Source organism: Capsicum annuum, chromosome 12 (assembly GCF_002878395.1).
Source record: "Capsicum annuum cultivar UCD-10X-F1 chromosome 12, UCD10Xv1.1, whole genome shotgun sequence".
NCBI classification, from domain to species: Eukaryota; Viridiplantae; Streptophyta; class Magnoliopsida; order Solanales; family Solanaceae; genus Capsicum; species Capsicum annuum.
The window spans coordinates 152344461-152362387 of record NC_061122.1 but is presented as its reverse complement, the minus strand read 5'-3'; the positions used below and the strand labels follow the sequence as shown (position 1 = coordinate 152362387).

General features: G+C 33.4%; 1 non-coding gene across 1 annotated transcript; it reads left to right on the top strand.

The window, feature by feature from the left end:
* Positions 1-12162: 12162 nt before the first annotated feature.
* LOC124889918 lies at positions 12163-12266 on the top strand. The gene has a single exon (XR_007048830.1). It is a non-coding gene; the product is annotated as a small nucleolar RNA R71 (small nucleolar RNA).
* The last annotated feature ends 5661 nt before the right edge of the window (positions 12267-17927 follow it).

Genomic DNA, 17927 nt, shown 5'->3' with positions numbered 1-17927 from the left:
CGACTCAAAAGAATGAAACACTCAAAGGAACGTAAACACACATAAAAAAAAATATGGTTTTGAACTAACTCATAATCTAGTAATTGGTCACTAGCTTGTACGTTAGTATAGGAATTAACAAACGAAACTAAAGACACAAAATAAAACTAAAAGATCAAAATTTGAGCTTAAAATTTGTTGGTGAACAGTAATTGGTGATGTGGCAGTCCATGATTGGCCTCGGTTCTCAACAATTTTATTTTCCAAATTTGGAAGTCTTGATCGATTCTATAATTTTTTACTTTGGTGAAAATTGTTCAATGAAGGGAAATACAAACTAGTCTTTGGAATTCAAATTTCAAGACTCAAAAGTCTTTGACTAGACTTGTACTTTTCCTTAAAACATGAACCCTTGTTTTATGGAAAAGTGGTGGATATGCAATGTAAAGTCTTTTGGTGGTTGGGGGTCTTTCAAGACTTAACAAGTACTATACCTTGTTTTTGACCTTTTTAAGATCTAAGTTCACTTTAATACTAACAAGGTGATGAATATGGTAAAGAACTTCAAGAACACAACAACCACAACAAGAACAACCAACAACAATCTCCCAAGAACAATAAGTCCACCAAAACAAGGTCAACAATCTCACGGCAAAGACCACAAGGATAGCAATAACAACTGACTAAGTCCACTTTGTGTTGTGTTTTTGATTTTACAAAAGGTGAAGGGTGTGATGAACAACAAGAATACAACAACCTTTAAAGATCTACAACACCATCACAACACAAGGCCTTCAACTCGGTCAAGCCTAGAACAACAACAACATCCAATCGGCCACACTTTGTTCACAACAATAATATTAACAATTCAAGCTCAAGTTTGGATCGACTTAAAGTGTTAGTGAGGAACAAAACTAACACTACAAACACACAATACAAGTAAAATACTCCTAGACCTAGACTCAAGAACAAATCTCGGACAAGAACACCACAAGAACACAATTTCGGCCAAGACAACAACAATGGATAGATTGTAATTTTTCTGAAATTTTCAGCTTTTCAATAATTTTTTTTTATTTTCTAACAAGCAAACCCAAGATTGATCTTATAGGAACAAGATCAAGCCATGCTTTGATAACAAATGATACAAGAAAACCAAGAAACACGCGGAATTAGCTCAAAACAGTCAAAACACACTCCAAAAATAGTCTACTAATTCAAAGAATCGAGGACCCTTTTGAAGACCACTCTCGGATTCAAGAATGAAATACAAGAAGGACAATATAACTAGGTGTTTGACACCCTTTACAGCCAATAACAAACTAAGTTAACAACACAGGATGAAACAAAAATGAGAAGAACAACAATAATAACAAAAACGGCTTCATAATACAAGATACAAAACGGATACAAGATTCCAAAAGAAAAAAGATAGATAGATAGACCACATGAAGGTATAATATTAAGAACCCAATAATGGTAACTCTTGGACCCTTAACACTACACACAACAATAAAATTATCTCTTACAAATATACAAGATCAAAATCCACCTCCCAAGCATCAATGTTTTCAAGCAAATGCAAACACAAGTGATTCTACACTTGTCTAAGCCCTAATTTCGGTTTTGGGTGCCTCAAGAAAAGAGGACTTGTGTTTCTCTGTCTTGTAAAACTTACAATTTTGATTCATCAACTAAGTATAAAACCTTACAATGTTCTTTTTATAGCTATTATAAAATATAAGTTAAAATGACCAAAAGGCCCTTGAAAGAGTGGGCACCCATCTAGTGTAATTTATGGGCTGATTTTGGTGCATTTTAGGCTTTTTTACACTTCAATTACACATGCCAAGGTTCAGGTCCAATATGCACTCTCCTAAGTCCATATCTATGATTATTCCCATATCATAGGGCGACACGCAGAGTTACTAGAGAACAGACGCACCAGGTTGCTCAGGTTGTTACTGTATGGCCAAGGATGAAGTCAGCTCTGATGTCACCCCCACACTTTCTTCTGTCGAGTGATCATAATGATGATGAGGATGAGACAGATTCTTAGACTACTCCATAGGTGGCCGCTCAGGCCCCTAGTATGAGGAGGGGTCCTAAGATTTATTTGAGAAGGCAGAGCAGTAGGAGTCATCAGTGGTACCCTAGTCTAAGGAGGGTACTGCCACTCATTTACAATAATTAAAGATACCCCAATCTGATGAGGGTACAGAGCAGGCTACCCACAATACACCAGTACAGTACGGGTAGAGTCCTACACCCATACATGCCTCAGAGGCATATCTGAGTTGGTTGTAGAGTATATGCAGGCAGTTTATGATATAGACAATTGTATCTCAAATACTGGCAGGCCTAAGAGACTTATTTATAAGGAGTGCAGGATTGATCTATCGGAGCTGAGGAGAGTACCACAATTGTGGGCTTTTTTTTATCAATATCAGTTAGACTGGATGACTAGACCACTCAGTTCTTACAGGCCAACTATGGTGCGTGAGTTTTATGCATCATACTGAGCTACAATAAATCTTACCATGCATAGATTGCCAGGACAGATAAGACACATAAAGTAGCCACAACTTGATCATACACTTGTGAGATGGGTCAGAGATGATCTTTCAGCAGAGACTATCCACCGAGTTATTTTTGGTCCAAATTATATCACTTCCACATCCATAACTAAGTGTCACTACAGATTAAGATTCACACGTGATAAACACATTATGTGAAAGGCTGAGCATAAATGAGAGAGGGTTGAGATAGCTAGGTGGATAGTCACCTATATTTCACCTTTGGGTGATGCGACCCCATGGATTGAAGGTCATAGTGTGATAAAAAAGGGCCCGTTGACTTTTGTGGCCAAGTTTTGGTGGTTGCTCATTAGATATCAACTATTTCCCTATGCTTTAGATAATACATCGACTTAGGAGGGAGCAGCCCTGGTTGCTAGCATAATGGCCGAATATGCTATTGACTTTGCAACCATCCTCCAGCATAAGATCTTTACAAAGTATTTAGGGAGACGACTAATCTGCCATTTTCTTGCATGATTTAGAGACTTTGTGATGAGGCTGGTGCACTTGAGATACTAAGAGTAGATAAGAGGGTACTTGCGATGTCTACTGCATAGATAAAGATTATAAAGGATCTGGCACGTCCACGCCTTCCCAGGAGAGCTAGAGAGCATGTTGCAGTACCTCGAGCCCAGACTAAGGGCCCATCAGTTTCCATAGCCTGGTGATGCACATGGAGACTATGTAGGAGTTAGTACTGATATTGAGCTAGAGAAACAGAGGCCATGTAGGAGTTAGTATGATATGGAGCTAGGAAAGCAGAGAGAGACCCCAAATATGAGTACTCAAGGCAAGGGGACACCAGTCACTTCTTCATCAACCCCGGTTTTGACCTCAGAATCGGTTGGCATATCTTCAGAGCCTACTCGCCCATCCACTATAACTCCTACTAGAGGTATGATTACTATACCTTGAGAGTTCTTTTAGAGCTTAGTGGATAGTCAGAGGGCCATTGATGCTCATTTGCGGGTTGTTGAAACCGAGATGACTACCCTATATTAGCAAATAAATTTAGGGGTTCGAACTAGATTTGAGAGAGGCAAAGACCAGATAGAAGGCCGCACAGAGAGTTGCCTTGTCTGAGCTATGTGCTGACTTGCAGACATGTCTTGATGAGTTTTAGAGACAGGTTACAACCCAATTTATAGAGATCGAGGCATTAGATCTAGCCTAAATGAGGGGGGAGATGAATATATTGTGGGCAGAGGTACGCTCTTTATCTTGGGTGTATTTATATGTCCAATCACCAATATTCACACCTGTTCTGAGAGCTATAATATGCTATTCTAAGTATAATTGAGCTTTAATTGCATTCCTTACCTAATGGACATGATTAGCATATGCAGGACTAAATTATGATGGATTTGGATGGCATTAAAGAAGAAAAAGGTGAGAAAATACAAGTCTAGAGGCTTATTGAATTGATCATCAAGGTGCAGTGGAGGATCAGTCATAATTTTCTTATTTAGGAGATCACCGCTGAGCCGTGATGAGCACATTCATATTTGTCAAGAACTAGAAGGTCACCGCGATATCAACACTTAGAGGTGAGAAGCCAAATCGTAATTGTCAAAAGACAAAAAGTCATCGTGATAACATCGCTCAACGGTATGTAGCGGTGAATATCATACCGCTCAGCAGTGATAGGCAAAAGTGGGTTATTCAGCCCAGCTATAAAAGGAAAAATTCACTAACAATTGGGGACACTTTTAAAAGCAATAGAAATGATGGAAAAACATAAAATTCTCTCTCTTAGGGTTGTTAAATTTTATTTTGAACTTCTTTACTTCAAGATTAATTCTTGGTATGATTAACTACTTATTTTTTATGTTGAATTCAAACATGAGTGGTTAAACACCTTGTTTTAGGGTTGAGGCCATGAACATGATTACTCTTTGATATTCTTTATCGTAGTTTCTTGTTGGATTATCTTATGAGTTATTCTTTATTTCTTGAGCGTACTATTTTAATGAGTGGCCACCATTAGAATAAATCTATATTTCTATGTGAATTCGGGAGAAGAATTATGGAATAGAATAAATAAATTAAGGAGGAAGGTTCTCATCCCTATATTAAATATATAATTTGAATTAGCACCTAGGATAGGGATATACCTAGGAGCCTTGTTTGGTTCAATTGCAAACAGATAGTTGTATAAATCTAGATGAATTACTACATCTCTGTGGGAGCTGTAGTTTTAATATTTAGATAGATAGAAGATTTGAGGTCGGGAGACCAAGATCGTACAATAAACATTGCGAATCAATAACCCGATAACTAACTAGAATGCGATAGGAAGATAGAATTGTATGATTGTTATACGTGCCTCAACCTTAGAATTCTTATCATTACTGTTCACAACCGTTGCTTGCTTTGTTATTGTCACAAATTATCATTTCTTATTTATTCATATTTTTTTATCGAAAACCTAAAAATCATCTTGATACTTTATAACACTTAAGACTTCCTTGTCAAAAACTAAAGTTGGTTGAATTGCTAGTTGCATAGTCCTCGTAGGAATAATATCCAACTGTCTAAGTCACTATATTACTTTTACAATCACAAAGAGCCATGTAGTAGCCACTCTTTCAATCATACCCCCAGTGCTCCAGATATCACCTCCGCATGCACCCAGATATTTTAATTTCTTATCGGAGGATGATGATGAGGTCCTAATAGTTGGGATAAGAAAGGTCACATCGGCGACTTGCAAAATCCTGATATGCCATATGACCAGGCCCTTGAAAGGGCCAGACATGATTCAATGGACACTACAGTCGTTCATAGGCAGAGTCATATAGAGATAACAATGGGTGCATCTTCTAGTAGTGCACCGCCACCACCACCGCCTCCGCTAGCTGATATGCCCCAATCTGGAGATGCTCATGGCACAAACACTTAGTGTATCCCAGGTATGTTCTCACTTCCATTTGTTTTATATTATTTACACGTATTAAGGACAATATTCAATTTTTTAGTTGAGGGTGGGGTATACCATAACAGCCATGAGTTTTTGTTGTCGTGCTTCTTTTTCTGTCGGCCGTAGTATAGTTGTATAACCATCATGTCTAGGTTAATTTATTTCTTATTATTTTTTATTTCATATTGTGTGTGTACTTGTGTAACTAGGAGATATTTAGGTATTTAGGGCAGGAGTCATGTTTTGATTGATTTTTGATACCCCTTGAAAAAATTATGTTTTAGAACTATGTGTAAGTATATATGTGTGAACATTGTGGATCTTGTTATGACATTAGGATTAGGAACATGATAATCACTTGCTAATAGCCGAATGAACTGAATGAGTAGTAACTTGTGATATTGACATAGTGCTATGTGTGTGTAAGATGCTACTTAGTTCCCTTTGTATGTAGGATTCAGAACTTGACTTGTTTTTCTTTCCTAGGTTGAAGGATAGTCGGTTAGGAAATTATCATAGGCCAATTTTGATTTTAGTCTACTTTTAGTCTAAATGACCTTCCATATGTAAAATAGTATCCCTTGATCCCTATTTTGAGCCTTGTACCTATTTCTTTGTTTTCACCATTTGCGTTCCCATTTATGTTATAATGAACCTATTTTAGCCCAGGTCCTCTTTGGACATTGTGCACCTTAACCAAGACAAAATGCATAAGTCGAGGGTAGCTATCATAGGGGTGTGTAATGTAAAGTGGGTATGTAGAAAGGTAAAATAAAAGAAAAAGAAAGTAAGGCTCAGTGTGGTAGCAAAAAAAAAGAAAAAAAAATATGAAAAAGTAAAAAAGAAATGATAAAGGACCACACCCAACCTGAATGTGCAATAAAGAATAAAAAGGTAGAAATAACGGTGAAATAAAAAAAAATTAGGTAGTAAGTGAGACCCAAGGTTAATGTAGTGTCAAGGAGGCTTAGTCACTTAATATGTCCAGATATACCATACAAGACCCCAAGCCTACATTACAAGCCGAGAAAAGTCTATAGTGATCCTAACTTGATTGTCAAAATGCTAAGGTAAAGAAAATAAGGGCAAGCCTATAGTATTTGATGTACATTGATTGGAACCTCTCTTTTGAGTGTGAGTCTATCTTGGTTGTTCCTGCATTGATATGCATTATTTCATATGAGTGAGTGGGACATATTTATTGTGAGGGCACATGAGTCATATTGCTAGTTTCTTGCTTATTTTGGGTAGCGTAATTTGTACATATGTGTGGCTGTCTGTTGCTAATGTAATTCCATACCTTGATCCCTTTGTGTCACATTATTGTGCTTCATGTTTTTACACATTTGGTTTTGAAACGTAAGATAGGAGGTGGTGTTGTGTTTTGAGCTTAAAGTGTTGACTGACTACCTTACATAACTTAGATTCTCCTAGTTAAGCGTCATATTTTGTTTTATTTTGTTTTATTATGTTTTGTTGCCTTAGGACATGAAAACATTCTAAGTTGATGGTGTTGATGTGACATAGAAATATAGAACTTTCGATGCTTAAAACGAGGAAAATATGGAAGTTTCTGAGGTTGTTTTGTTAGATATGATGCATTTTCGGTATGTTTTGTAGGAAATCATGTTTTTGATGCTAAGTTCATAAAAAAGATGAAAAAGGGTATTTTAGGCTACTTATGGGAGTAATCGTGGATATTCAGGATACTTTCTGGATTGATCGTGATCAAAGCATATGTGGGACTTGAAGAAGAGCTAAAAAAATGACTTCCAGCACATGACAAGTCAACATGGGGATCGCATATAGCACATGTGGAACGCAAGTAGGAAAAGCATGTTTTAGAAGTCTAAAATTCCGATAGCTAACCTGTAGGAATTTTTGGTCCGACACATGTGGCCACTATATGCGCCCTCCCTACAGGACATACGTGGTACTTATGCCTAAGGACAGGGCGCATGTAGGGACCACAAGTAGCCACCGACCCTTTTTTCTTCTATTTCGTTCGGGCTTTTGTTTTAGGGTTTCCTCATGTACTATAAATACCCCTTATGTGTTTTTATAATAGAAAAAATGCACTCTTGATTCCAAACTTGTTTGAAACACACCTTAAACATTAAAATCAAGTAGTTTAACACTTAGATGCTCAATCATACAAATATTTACTCATTAAGCACACAAGAAGTCCTCAAAACAAGGCTAAACAAGCAGAGATAATGACACTTAGGTGCATAAATCCACCTAAGATCATCACCCCATACTTAAAGCCTTGTTCGTTCTCAAACAACTCTTTACTCTAAGCATCATAATCAGTGAAGACTCCACATTTCTATAATAAGCAAGACCCTCAAGCTACTACTACAATGACTACATAGAATACAAGTTTTTACACTAGGCATGTTATACACACAATTGGAAACTCAAGAACACTACTTCAAAATATCCTAATCTCAAGAATTAACTCACCAAGTTGGCAAACTCATGTATATTACTTAATAAAAAAGGTTATACAAATTACCCAACTATTATCAAACATGTTCTCTCACAACAAGAGAGTTACCCATAATCACTCACATAGATACAATTTATCACAAAATGGAAACAAAAATCAAATTACGCTCACGCTCCGAACAAATTTACAAGTTACACATGATAAACCATAGGCATGCCCTTAGGGGTCGTTTGGTTGGGAATGTAGTTATGATGGGATTAGTTATGCTGGATAAGTTATGATGGATAAGTTATACTGGGATTAGTTATGTTGAAATTATTTTTTGTTGAGTGTTTGGTTTGTTATATTCAAAGTAATATGCATGGTATAATTTCTAAGAATAAATTAATTGATTACCAAAATACCCTCCATCTTATTTAATTATTTTTTATATATATTTCTTTTCAAACTTTAAATATTTATTCATAAAAATAAAACTTTTATCTTATTTAGCTTAATTTTGTATGTGTGCATTTTCATGATTATATCGTGTGTATTTTAAAAATAAAACTTTCATCTTATTTAGCTTGTGCCTTCTCATGATTATGCCGTGTGTGTTAAAAAAATGTAATTCGATAACGGAGTCGACATTTTTATTATTTTTTAGAGAAATTAAAATATATAAATAAGCATAATAATTTTCAAATAAATTTAATGTATAATATATTCATAAATAATATATATATATATATATATGTGTGTGTGTGTGTGTGTGTGAAATGAAAATCATAGGGTTTGAGGGTATTTTTGTCATTTTATAATTTTATGCCAAGGATAAATTAAGTTGGGATAGTAATCCCACCATATCTATGGATAACTTATCTCGGGACTAATAATTAGTCCCGGAATAAGTTATTCTGAATATTGACAACCAAACAAGTAATTAAAATTTTTATCCCGGGATTATTATTTTATCCCGAGATTATTTACTTTAATACTGCACACCAAACGACCCCTTAGTGTAGTACTCTACTAATATCAGAATGTAAAGGATTAGGATCAAGTAGGACTTTACAGGCTATAATGTAGGCTAAGAGACATGTAGAAACTATTTTGGCCAAGAGTAGTGACTATCTTCCCTAAGCTCTTTAATACATCACCCTTTTCACTCAATTCACCTCTAACAACCAACTTTCCACATCATCTACCTCCACACACATCTTTTATTTTTCCTAATATGATTAAGATAATTCACATATACTGAGGAAGGGAATGTTTTATTCAACACATTATTTAATTTTGAACAATCTTTATTCTTTTCATTACACAACTCCCAACCTCAATACACATCAAATCTCAACAGCAATAGCTATGTTTTGGGGGCTTCACTTTCACCTTTTCCCTACTTGTATTTCAACTCTTAACTCAATCAATTTTCAACTAAAGTGTTTAGGAGATTTTGGATCAAATTAAGGTGAAACAAAAAAAAAAGAACAGGCTACATACGAGGCTACTAACAAATTAGGCTAAAGGCTCAACGGGGCTTACTAGGATTATGCACAAGAATAGATCACAAGAGGGTATGAAACATGACTATCAAAGAAATACCTATATCATCTCCTAAACCCACACTCTTTATTTCGCTTTGCACGCACACCAGGCAAGTTCTAGACATCATATGCAACAAGGAATACAAAAAAAATTATACCATAGCACATGCTCAAATCAAGTAGGATCATTATAAATTCTTAACAAAATAATAACATAAATTCAACATTAAGCCAACAATGTTTAAGAGTTATAAATTAGAGCCAGAAGTCTCAAAGTAGTAATTCACACAATCAACATGCTTTAACAATCAAAACAATTTACATCATGCAGTCAAACATACCACTAACTAGAATATCTTACTCATTCCTAGTCACAAAAAATTAAAATTTAATCCTAAAAATAAAAAAGAAACTCGGTTCAAGGGGTTCCCCATGGAAAAGAACCGAAAAAAATAACACGGGGTGGGTGAAGTGTGCACCTACTCAACTGACACCCAAAAACTAAAAACTAAAAGTCAAATCTTTTTATAATTTTTCAATTTTCAAATTTAACCCAAAACAAACTAAGAAAACAACTAAAACTAAAACTCTACAACATCACTTTACCAAAAATCATGGGAATTTCCCCACCCCACACTTAAAACTTATTTTGTCCCCTATAGTAAACTTAAAAGTAGAGATAGAAATACTTCTTGAGACCTCTAGGACTAGTTAGTAGCATCTTTATACATCAATAGGGTCCATAGATCCTGTTCTTAGTCTTCTCCATGCTTCTTTGCTCAAGTTTCCAGTACTCAGACTTTCCTTCAACCTATGACTCAACAAAAACAAAAACTAAGTGAAGTAAAAATTAAAAATACTGAAAATAAACCTACCTTAACTTGGGTTGCCTCCCAAGCAGCGCCTGTTTAGTGCCGCGGCACGACCCAACATCATTACTCAGCAAAATCCTTCATCCTCTTCCTCCTACGTGGAGGCCATCTTTTTATTTATTTTTTTACCTCTTGAGTGTAAACTCTCAAGGTCAACATTTTTCTCAACAGTATCCTTTTAAGGCTCATCAATCATTATCACTTCGGGCTTAGGTGCTGACTCGGGCAACTCAATGAGATTGTACGAAGAGGTCTTTGGTGGTGCACTTTCTACCACCCCATACTTATCTATTTCTATCATTGTAATTATACATAATTCTTTGTACTAGAAAGGTGGTTAAGTGGTTTATACACTTTGAAAACCACCACTTCATCATCCAATCTCATTGTGAGAGTGCCCTCTCTCACGTCTATCAATGTTTCTCGCATGGCTAAGAATAGACGTCCCAGAATGATCAACAACCTGGTATCTACATCAAGATCCATAAAAACAAAATTAGTTGGAATTATAAACCTACCAACCCTTATGAGATGTCCTCAATTATTCCTTTGGGCTTAACTATGGTCCTGTCCACCAATTAAATCATCATTTGGGTTGGTCTCAGCTCACCCAACTTAAAAGTTTTAAACATAGACAGAGGAATCAAATTTACACTTTCCCCCAAATCACTTAAGGCATGTACTACTCCACCTTCACCAACTTGAATGGGGAGGGTGAAACTTTCTGGGTCCTTATGATTTTTGGGTATCTCTTTTGTTACATAGAGTTGCACTCCTCTGTTAATGCCATAGTCTCAACATCCTGCAGCTTAACTTTATTAGTCACCATGTCCTTCAAGGACTTAGCGTACTTAGGTATTTCATGCAAATACATCTAGAAGGAAAATGTTAATGTGAAGCTCTCTGAACGTGTCAAAGAACTTCTTAAAGCCTGCATCCTTCTTTGCATTCTGAAACTACTGTTGGAACGGTGGTGGTGGTCTTTTATTCTCAATAGCTTTTGATTTTGGGTACTCAAACTTTCCCAAAAATTTAACAACTTTGTCTGTAACTGGTTGAGGAACCAACTCTGTATCTACCTCCCCATTTGTCTTTGGACACCTATTATTTAGCTCTCTACCACTCTTCTAAGTGATTTTTATTACTTGTTTAGGAGGTTCATTATCACTTGGATACCCACCCTGAGGCCTTCTATTTTGTGCCTGCGCCAGTTGCCCCACTTGCTGCTCTAACTCTTTTTGAGCTACTTGTTGATTTCTTATTTCAACAGCCATCTGTTCTTGGTTAGTATATTTTTCAGAGTCTCTTCAATGTTAGTGGCCTGAGTATTATGTTGTTGGTAGTTGTTGCCCCAAGGATACATTAGTTGAGTCTACCACTTTTCATTGTAGGCATTACCATAATTCGGATTTTGTGCATTGCCATAAAGTTGACTAATTCGGGTTTGGCACCACACATATCTTCAAAGTGGCCATTGTTGCCACAAATCTCACACCATAATGGAGCTTGTTGTACTGTATTAACCTAAGCTTGAGGTTGCTGTATATCCAACTTGCTGAATTAATTTATCATTTGATTATGCATGACTGTAAGTTGGGCGACTAAGGTTGTTATACTATTAACTCCAATCATAATTGCAGCCTTTTTCACTGAACTCCTTAAGGTATGACCATGCCAATCCAAATTTCCTTGTGCAGTCTGGTTCAACAAGGCATATTGCTTATCGTATGTATTTTCCAAAGCTTGCCCACCTGCAGCTGAATCTAGCAAAATTTTTGTGTTATGGTCAAGTGTCTCAACAAAGGTATGAGCTAGTAGCTTATTAGACTATAGGTGATGTGGACAGTCCTGAAGAAGAAACTTGAAGCTCTCCCAACCATCATATAGGTTCTCATCTATCCTCTGATTGAAGCTTAAAATCTCACTGCATAGTCTCATAGTCTTACCAGATGAGAATAAGCGGATGAGGAACTTTTGGGCTAAGTCATCCCAAGTGGTGATTGAACCTGTCGACTCAGCGGTCAACTACTTTTTTGCTTTCCCCAAGAGTGGAAAGGGGAAGAGTGTCAGCCTCACATAATTAGTTGACATACCCTTAGGGATAAATGTGTCATCGATCTCCAGAAAGTTTTGTAAGTGGACTTGTGGATCTTCATGTGATAGCTTGATAAACTGTCCACTGCTGACCAAGAGATGCACCATATTCTGTTTTAATTAAAATCTACCTCCAGTAGCCGGTCTGGGAATAGTAAAGGTCGCATTAGTCTCAAGTGGGATTGGCACTTAGCAAATTATTCTGCGGGTTGGTGGATCCTCAGCCATGGTGCAAGAATGTTTTGTTCCTCATGAATTTGCGGGGTATGGTAGATAAGGCCTGCTTCTCTCCTCTGTTGGTGAAAGTGTTACTCGACCTCGGGGTCTAGTTCAACCAATTCCCAGCCCCTTACCAGCTTGTTAACCTGTTGCCTGCAAATTTAGAAACCACGACCAAGTACAAAGTACTAAAGAAATTAAAAAGTAAAAATAAAACTGCGACGGTTGCCAAACCACTAGTCCCCGACAATGACGCCAAAATCTTCTTGTGCTAAAGCGCATACGCAAGTGTACGTTGTTTTACCAAGTAATATAGTGGCCGTTTACAAGTTATGCATCGATCCCTTTGTGTTAATAACTATCCCAGACTAGTCCAACTATTAAGTATTCCTAAAATAAGTCCTAAATATATATAGATAGAATTGTGTAACAGAAGAATATACAAGGACTCTAACAATTATCATTTATTATTATATGAAAAAACAAACAGATGTTACTTGTGCACGCCAAAAAAGAGTAGAAGGAAAACTTAATATTTGACATTACATGATTTTAAAAAGAAAAACTTAATAAATCAAATAAAATTTTATTTATTTTTTCTATGCATGAGTTTTAGGATTTAATAACATATATGAGTTGATTTTGGTTATATAATCAAGGTAATATTTAAAAGTTTAAATTAATTAGAATTTTGCCTTATGTCTACATCTACATCTACAATATATTAAAAATGTGAAGTCCCTTAGAAAAGTAAATTAAACTTTTTTCATTCATTAAAATACCCTGCAATAGATAAAATCGTCTTTTCACCTTTTACAAAATTAACTTAAAATTTTAGTTATTAAATCTTTCCTTATTAAAATTAGATAGAAACTCCTGAATATATCACTTGGCTTATTTTTATATATTTTAAATGAGTAGAGTAATACTTATATTTTATTACTAAATATACTCCTAAATTTAGAGAAATGCACGTTAAAAGAAGGAAGAAATAGAAGAACAAGTTATAATTATTTAATTACTACCTTATATTTGGGAATAATTCTTTTACTTTCAAAAATTCTGTACTTTCAACTCCATATAGATTTAGAAATGTATCTAACTTTTGGTAAATATGATAAAGGAACATAAATGGAAAGAAATATTAGAAAAATTAACGTAGTCTCCTAAAATATATGGGAAGAAAAATTAGAAAAGGACTGTTAAAATATATGAGAAAAAATCAAACTAACTTAAATATTTAAACAGTTAAAAGTTCAGGATATAAAGTTAGTATTTGCTAATTTTTTTCACAAAGCTTTGGCAGGATTCTATGGTGAGTTTTTTCCCGTATACTCATTGATTTTGTTTTTAAAATTTTAAAAATTTTGTACTTATTTTAGTGTGAATCGAAATTCATCATAGGTTGAGTTGGAAGGTAAATTAAATAAGACAGTAAAATTTCAAACTAAAGGTAATAATTTATAATTTTTTTTATACTCATTTGTGATGCACATTGTGATTATTTTTATTGAGCTTGATTTTAGATTGACTTTTGATTATCTAATATAGATGACGTTGCATCAGGAGAAAAGCAATTGACTTGAAGAATTGGAGAAGAAAAAGAGAAAAAAGGTTAGCATATATTTTTTTGGGTTCCGTTGTGATAGATGATTGTTCGTAATGGACCATTTACAATTTAAAATAATTTTTGGCATTCAAGCATCACTTTTTGTTAAAACCAAGAGAAATATTAAAAATACATCTAAATTATCACGAAATTTTGAGTTTCATACCTAAACTTTTTTCATGTGTGCTAATCTCTTGCTTGAATTATCACAATAATTATTTCTCAAAACATATCGCAACTATTGATTATTCTCTTTTGCTACTTGTTATGGTGCAATTTCAGGCATGAAAAGAGAATAGTTAACAGTTGATACTTGAGTTGTAATTTGATCAATAATTGGTTATAATTCAAGTTGGAAATGTGGTGGGAAACTCACACGGCCGATGATTTAGGTATAAAACCCTAAAATGTAAAAAAACTCTAGGTATGCTTTTTTATCATTAACTCTAATATCAATATTCTTAGTAATATCCAAGTATATGGATTCTAACTTGGGATTTGACAGAGTTGATTGATTGATTCAAAATATTCTAAGTGATATTTTGAATTTACTGGTTGGCATGCTAGAGAGAAAGAGCTGAAAAAACTCAAAATTGTTTGCAAAATAGGTAAAATCACTTTGTTTATTTAGCTAATTATGTTTGATAGTTGTGTAATACATAATGAATGGTTCTTAGTTATCTCTGTTATGTCTATTGCGATATATTGGTTGAGGAAAAAGAATTTGAAAACTCTCAGTACCACTACTATATATCAGTAAGTCCAGAGAGTGATAAAAAATTATAAAATTTATTATTACTCTTAATATAATTGATGTGTTTTTCAAGCTTCTCTAACTTGACTCATCTGTATTAATTAAGGCACAAGTCAACTTTTATTGATCAAAGACTACTAAAAAGAGAAACTCAGAAATAGAAGGTGGAGAGGAGAATCCTGAGGATTTTGTTGATCCAGAAATAATTCGGGCATAAAAAAAAGTTCTCTCATAAAATGACAAAGATTTTTAATCTCATTGTTGTAAAGAAATTGTAAGTGTGAAATTGATTTACCTTTGATTAGGTTATTAAATTTAGGTTTCTTTATCATTAGTTGATACTTACAGTCTTGGCTAAATAATATAATTATATTCAGCATAATAATAATAATAATTTATCATAATGTATCAATTTCGAAAGTTATATAGTAGCACTTCGACCATTTACATTTAGGTATCCTTTTATATTTATTAAGTTTTGATCAATTAATTATTTTTAAGTATTTTAAGTAAAAAAAGTCTATCACTCTCTCGATAGTACTTATACTTTAACTAAATTATATAATTATTATAAAAGGTATAACTTTTTATTGACGTGATATACACGAGTAAAGCACGTATATTAAACTAGTTCTTATATAGATCTATTGATCTAAATAAAATAATAAATGCATAGTGCATATCTTTTATTTATCCTATATAAGAAGTGGGAGTGGAGCTGCTCAAGCAGACTATACTCCATCAACATGCCTGCTTAGCAGGGGTCTAGCTCGAAATTTTAAATTTTTTTCTCCATTTTAATTTATTGATCTTATTAAATTTTATTAAAAATACAATAAATGACACATAATTAAATTAAAAAAATTTACTATACGTTTGATAATTACTATGTGAAAAGTAATATAAGCCACAATAATTAACAACTTCAAATATTTTAAAAAATATAAAATAAAATTGATTGGCTCTCGAAATTATATGGGTGTAATATTAAAAACTTGAAATATTCTTATATAAATTCCATTAATCTAAATATAATAATATATACATATCTAAGAATTTATCAACTAAACAAATGAAAGTTTTAGTTAAATGATGGAATTATGCATAACTTATAGTCCCCAAGTATCAACATTGGGCCCGTGCGTATAGACGTAGCCAACTAGTCTATTAATAGGATAAATTACGCAAAAACACAAACTTAAGAGGCTAAAACATAAAATCCCTTATCATTTAAAATATTTCATAAAAATCTCATATTTTCCTTTTCCTCTTGATACATATTAAATAAGGAAGTAACATATTTGCATTTATTTTAGGTAAGTAAATAATTGGAGAAAATCTCTTAAGTATCTACAAAAATCAAATTAAAAAATTTCCATAAGATCTTATCATTAGCAATTTATAATTTGGTTTAATTTTTTTCCATCTCTATAATATGTTTTTTCCTTAAAAATTTGAAAGCTTTACTGTGTGATTCATGTTGACAAGCATTCATATTGTTTTGAAGAATCTTCATACCGTAAAAAACAAAAAAATTTCACAGTTTCTTACGAAACCATGATAATGACGATGACTACTGCAATGGTCTGTGGAATTAGATATCGAATTTGACGTTAATACATATATTTTTGGTTAATGCGCTTGATACATATATAATGTTGTTAATTTTGCGATACATTTTCGTACTATAAATGGTGATACATATATATGAGTGATACATTTGTTGTCAGTATATTGGTGATAGATATGAGTGAGACATTTGTTGTTAGAATACCAGTGATATATATTACAAATACTTTTTGATAGTGATTCATATTTTTGATTCATTTTATAAATGTTTGATGCATTTAACATATGTTTGACATATATAAACTATTTATTTTTGTGTGAAATTAAATATTGAATGGGTATTGAGTAATTTTACCAGATCTATCATTATGATACATCTGAAATCACATGTATTTATGCCACAATTTGCGTGTGATTTACTCTACGTAATAATCGAAAATCAGTTACTACCTTATTTAAACCACCCAGTTACAAATGTATCACAATGCATATGTATCAAGACTAAAGATGTGTATCACAAAAATCAAAATTTAGGACATTTTATAATTTAACAAAGTTATGATAAAAAGTGTTACAATCCATTAAATTCAGAATTTATGTAAGTTACCCTTATTATTAATCCTAAAAGAGAAAGGACACTTAAACGAAAACAACTTACGTTTCAACAAAATGGGAGTGCTCCTAACCTAAATTTCAAAATTACAATTCATAGTCTCTCTTTCTCTTTTTACTTTTTTTTCTTTTTTATTCTCCCCCCCCCCCCCCCTTTATCTCTAGCCTCTACGTCTTTTTTTCTCCTTAACTTCTTTTTTGTTTTCTCTTTCTCATTTTTTTATTTTTCTAGTTGTATTTTATATTTAAATTTTTTTTTTGATATTTTTGACAAATATGGCTACTTCGAGTATAAATCATGGATGATGATCGATACATCATAAACACTCATTGTGTTTGTATTCACCGTCCATTTTTTTTCCTATTTTTTCATTTTTTTTACTTTTTATTTTTTTTTCTATTTTTGTTTTCTTTTTTCTTTTTCAATTCTTTATTTTCATTCTCTCTCTTCATCTCTAACTTCTATTTCTTTTTTTTTTTCTTTTTCTTTTTTTTTCTTTCTCGTTTTTTCTTTATTTGTGTTTTTCCTTTTTCCTTTTTGATTTTTTCTTTATTTTTCTTCCTATTTTTGTTTTTCTTTTTTTTTTCCTCCTATTATTATTTTTTCTTTCTTTTCTCCTTTCTCCTTTCTTAGCTTCTATTTCTCTTTTTTTTTCTCTTTTAGTTTTTTTTTTTGATTTTCTTCTTTGTATACTTTTCTATTTCTCTTTTTTTTGTTCTATTTTATATTTTCAAAAAA